We start from the raw sequence: 6,000 nt of genomic DNA, 5'->3' as shown, positions 1-6,000 counted from the left end.
TAATTATTGAGAATGTGCTTGTCATTAGATACTCGCTGCATATTTATTGGCAATTAAAAGTGTTTTTCTGCATTAGTAACATACACCCTCTCTGTAATTTTATTTAATTCATAGATTGGTTAATATCGAACACAAAGTGACCTCAGTGACTTTCCAGTTCTTAGGATTTTAACTTCTTTAATGAGTTAAAAGGCAAAGCTACAGTACTGGCTCCATCAGAGTCGCGAGTCCTTGGATCTGTTCTTGTTGCTGTTTTCATTAATCTAACACACAGAGGCTTTTCTTCTATCTGCCCTGAGGTCACCATCATGTTTTCTAGCGCACGTGCTGAATGTGTCCATGTAAGCCTTACCGGAGCTCATGCCTGCCATTGTCCAGAGTGGAACATCCACAGCAGAATTAACATTTGTGATCAGTCGCATTGTACCGTGGAGCATTCTCCATCAGTGGAGGCTGTCACGTCGAACAACAGCTTTAATTTGGTCTTTAATAACGTGGCCTGGTGGCAGACACGGGAGGCTGATGGTCTACCACGGCTGGAGACAGGACATAACATCACGTCAGAATATTCAGCGTAGCTTATGTACTGAAGAAGAATGAACTCTCCCACGGCCAGGAAATAAAGTGAGTTCAGGGAGGTTACCTGTGTCCGTGCAGCAGCACCTGACTTTCTGTTAAGGATAGAAAAGAATGGAAACTGAACATCTAGGTACAGTAAACTACCTATTAGATCACAGTCAGTTCTTCTTAGTGAAGGGCAAGACCAAACACCACTATGGCAGTAAAGCATCTGAGTCCTGAATGCAGGAGAAAAAAAAATAAAGCAAATATAATACATTGTCACTTGGCAACAACATATCCACAGCAAAGGTCATTTATCTGGCTAGTTTGCCCGCTATATTTCAAACTATATGAACCCTGACAGACTTTAGGTGGGTACATACATAATTCTCTTGTCTGCTTGTATTCATCCCCTCACAGTGGTCTCCATGCAGTAATATCCACATTCTTTATTTCTACCAATAAATCCAGGTGAGTTTTACACCATGTATTAAAACATATGCATAACACTGTATATTCTACCTTCATATATTTACTTTTTACACCAGCCTACTTACCTGAGAACACTATGCCGATCAGACATAACAACAAGAACAAGAATGGACATGGTCCTACTGAAGGTGTCCTGTGGTGTCTGGTAACAGGATGTTGTTAGTGGGGACCTTTGGGTCCTAATGGTTGACTTGATCAGTTTGGGATCTGGGGGCCAAGTCAACACCATGTGCTGTTTTTCCACCTGATCCATTAGCGTAATGTTATTTGCTTCCAAGCCATCTATGCCCTACATAGGGCACTGAAAATTTTCCATAAGCATTACGAAAAGTAGTTGACCATCCGATGGTTACTCAACGGGTGGTGGATATCCCATCATGCATTGCGTCTCTAGCAGTGCCACCGTTAATGGCCGTTGGTGAGACACATTTTGAAATTTTGTTGCGAAAATATTAAACCTTTTTTTTTTTTTATTCAACGACACACATCACACATATTTGTTTACGAAATCATCACGTTTTAGTAATGTGTAAACTATAATGGGACAACCAGGGGGGCCGCGGTACTCTGACACGCCATGATGACGTCATCAACTGCGCGGGTTTGGGGAGTGAGTGAGTGAGTGAACAATTTTTCGGACACACGGTTAAGGGAAGTCTACGAAGTCCAACCAACGGTAGTAGACTACCTGTTGATAATGTTCCAGTTATCCACGATGTTTGTCGTGAACATTTTCAGCATGGAGATAAATTACAGAGCTCACATCGTTGGTCGTGGAATTTTCCAAATATCAAATAATAAGAAACTTTTTTTTTTTAAGTAATAAAGACATAAAGTGTAAATGTCTTTCTCAGAAGTTGGTGGTGTGTTGTTACTTGGTCACGGTCAGTATCCTCCAGCGTCATCTCTCAAAAAGTTTTGGCACAGACTGTGTTCTGGCTGTGCAGGCTGGACGACCATCAAGACTGTTATTTCAGCTAAATGGCTCCTCGCTTTCATCAAGTCTCATAAAACATTCGGCGGTGTGTATTTCTGCGCGTCTGCTTTCGCCGCCGAAATGAGCACCGTCACACACTGATGCACCCGTTCAAAATCAACCACCTACCCATTCTTACTAAAAATGAAGCCCACACACACATAAACACTGTGAGTGTCAGAGTGGTCTCCAGTAGTCTCCTCCACACTAATTACTGTTCTATAAGATGCACAAACACTGCAGTCTGTCAGTCTCTTCCTCTCGGGACTTCAGTTTCTTTCAGCTCCCTGTTCATTACAGTTCCAGTACAGGTATGAGGAATCAATCAGCACACAGTGATTGTCGTACGTGAGATTAAACACCAACATGGTTGCCTATATATTACAGCAATTCTAAGACTAATTACGATGCAGGAAGCGTCTGTTGAAGTCTTTTTTTTTTTTTTCTACATTCACTCTGTTGCGGAATGTTAATTGATGATGCAGCTGAAATGATTCTGCTCAGACCTGCGCTCCAGACTTCCAGAAGATGGACGTTTCGTTGTCTTTTTAAACTGGTTCAGGGATATGAAGTTTTAAAGTTTGAGATTAGACTGTAGAGCAGGGACAGAAAACCTAAAAGCAGTCTTTCCCAATTCAGTTTGTGCCTCAGTGTTTTCCACATTTCAAGCTTAAAGGAGAAGATAAATACGTTGGAATGATAGCAAGAATGGATTTGTAATTAAAAACATATCAGTGACTAAGGCACCTGCTCCCATCATGTTCACGTTTTACAGAGGCACCATCGAGAGCGAAATGTTGAGGTGAAAAGACTTGTCTCGGTAATAAAATTCTCATCAGATATTTTTTGCAACATATTGGACATGTGCCTTAAAAGATCAGTCATCAGTTCAAAACCTGAGGTATTGGTGATCATTTCTGGTAAGGATTTCTCAGACACTGTTGATCTTACTACCTGAAGCGGAAAAGTTGTATCACTATTGAGTGCAAGTTTAATTTGACTGCTGGTGGCTAGGCTAATTATCTGGTGTCTTCTAGTGTTTTACTTCTGGGGCTATGCTAACTAGCTGGTGTCTGATAGTGTTTTAATTTGATAAAGGCAGAAGGAAGAGATGTCTGGTTCGAGTGTAGTCACATTCCCATCATTTCTTACTTACTGCTGGTGGCTAGGCTAATTAGCTGATATTTTTGAGTGTTTTACTTCCGTGGCTAGGCTAATCAGCTGGTGTCTGATAGTGTTTTATTTTGATATAGGCAGAAGGAAGAGATGCCTGGTTCGAGTGTAGTCGCATTCCCATCATTTCTTACCTACTGCTGGTGGCTAGGCTAATTAGCTGGTGTTTTCTAGTGTTTTATTTCCGCGGCTAGACTAATTGTATCTCATTTCTGATATAGGCAGAAGAAAGAGATGTTTGGTTGGAGTGTAGTTGCATTCCCATCATTTCTTACCTACTGCATTGGACTAGGCTATGTAGGTGGTGTCTGGGTTTATCTTATTTCTGATATTGGTAGAAGGGAGAGATGTTTGGCTGAAGTATAGTCGCATGTCCCATCATCTCTATTACCTACTGCTGCTGGCTGGGCTAGTTAGTAGCTGACCACTGGTCTGCTGGCCGGTTCTCCAGTTCGACTGGGCTTCTAAAGTAGTTTTGCCTCAGATCATGGCACAAGGGATTGTAACATCTCGTCCTGTGTATGAATATGACTAAGTTGTTCTTGTACTTTTAGCAAAAAGCCTTAGCGAATCTGGCATTAAGACAGGCAGGCTAAGTTGCTGCGGAGCCCATGGGGAATCTTTACTGTCGGCCCAGACACAAGGTGGGGGATTGCGTGTATTTTTTTTTTAATATCAACAGGAAATGCTGTGAACACTTCTCTCCATGGTGGATTTTTTTTTTTTTTATAGCTGTGATGTGCAAAGACTGTTCACACCTCAGAGCACCAGGGCCTGTGTGCGACGGCAGACAGTGTGAGGACCGTCCTCTATATGGTCAACCTTTGCTAATTTAGCAGGACCTGACAGACATCTTCATCAACGAGCTGACCCAGGCAGCTATTCTCACATCCCCCGAGGCAGCCTCTTGAATCCTGTGAATTTGACTGCTTGAGAACTCTGTCTCTGTCTCATTTAGTTTGCCAGCACTCACAGCGGTCCTCATTAAACGCGTCAAGAGGTTCAGGAGTGTATTACATCTGACTAGCTCCCACTAGACCCTCTCCAGGTTGCTTATCGCTCCACCGAAAACACGATTATGTGCCCTTGTGAGGGAGGATTTTATTCATTCACTTGAATTCAGGCCTTAGTACCTGGCACATAGCTGTAGTTACACCTCCAATAGCCCCACAGCACTTCCCAGCACTGTCAGCTTTCTGTGTCCCACCAGAGTTGGGCCTTATCAGCAACCAAGACAAAAACAGCTTGCAGAGAAGAGTTGGACCTGCGGTGTAGTGCTAAGACAAACAACCTTTGTCAGTTGCACCAAGTTCCTGAGGGTGCGCATCACTGAAGTATTCTCCAAAGGAGCACAGAAACAAAACATTAGGCCGACTGAGAGCACACTGGCTGCTGGTCTCTGTTTGTGTCTTATGACAGAATCCAGCAGACAATATAGGAAATCCCAGGTCATCACAGAACATGAATCTCACATAAGGCCCTTGGCATTGGGAAAGGCCCGCTACCATAGCCCCTCGACCCTTCAAAGGATCGGAGCCCCCTCTACTGGACCCTGCTACAGTTTCATAAAGTAGTGTACCATAGGTTGATACTATGCACTACCTGGACACTGCAGGCCACATGTCATCTTAGTCCTGTGGGTCTTACTATCCACTAGTGTGTTTTTATAATCCAAGTCATTTGCACATTACTCTCGAAAAAGGCATTGCCACAGAGGTACATTATCAAGAAATGACATTACAAGAAATTGTCTTGGTAAATAAGTGACGCAGCGAGGAGCAGACCAATTTACACCTTGGGCTCTTATAATGAAGACAAAGTAAGACTTCTCCCTCTTCAGTTATATAAATGTGCTTCATACTGTTCCACACACATTTCTTCTTTACTTTCATTTTTCGACAGACAAACTGCCTGGAACAAGTACATCCCATGGCCATTAATAACAGTTAATTTATCAGTAGCAACAAGCAGCAACAACAACAACAACAACAGATGGCCAACTCATTACCTCTTTGCTGTATTCATTTCAACTGCCTACAGAACATGTCTGTAAATCATTCAGGGCTCCTGAAGTGCCTGCTGGAACAATACATTACATTCTGTATATTCATATCTGGCTGTGGGTTTGCACTGCAACAGAACTCCCGGAGCTCCAGTTCTGTGTCTTTGTTGAAACGCTGGTCGGTATCCACTCAAAAAAAGGGGGGTTTCTCCTTATCACTTTATACGAAGGACAACTGATAAGTTTGGCGTCTCCTCCTCCGCACAGCCGCAAACCGTTTTCCTTTTCTGGTCACAATCCACCACCGACTTTGTCTGACGCAGATGTGGGAGTTACAGTGTAAACCGCTTTATCTGCTTTGTTCGTCCACTGCGATACAAGTAGTACATGCAGGTAATCCAATTCTAACCATAAGGATAGTACACAAACACACACATACATACAAATGTGTGTGTGTGTAGAGAAGGAGAATTTGGAGGCCAGGTCAACATGTTGTGATGCTCTTCGTGTTTTATGAGTTGCTCCTAAACCATTTTGTTGTGTGGGCTGGTTTGGTTTAGGTGGGTGGAACATGTCTAAGTAACATCCACACCAATGTTAGGTCTAGGGCTGGTCACGATATCAGATTTTCACTTCACGATTGTCGTGGGAAAAAAAATGTCATGGTAACGATATTACCACAATATCAACAAAAGTAACAGCAGAATCCAGGAAATGCATCTTCAACATTTACTTATGTTGTTTATGTTGCTATGTTGCTTATGTTCTGGGAGATAAATTACATTCAAAATAACAG

This window comes from Mugil cephalus, chromosome 11 (assembly GCF_022458985.1).
Source record: "Mugil cephalus isolate CIBA_MC_2020 chromosome 11, CIBA_Mcephalus_1.1, whole genome shotgun sequence".
Lineage (NCBI taxonomy): Eukaryota > Metazoa > Chordata > Actinopteri > Mugiliformes > Mugilidae > Mugil > Mugil cephalus.
This window is presented reverse-complemented; position numbering follows the sequence as displayed.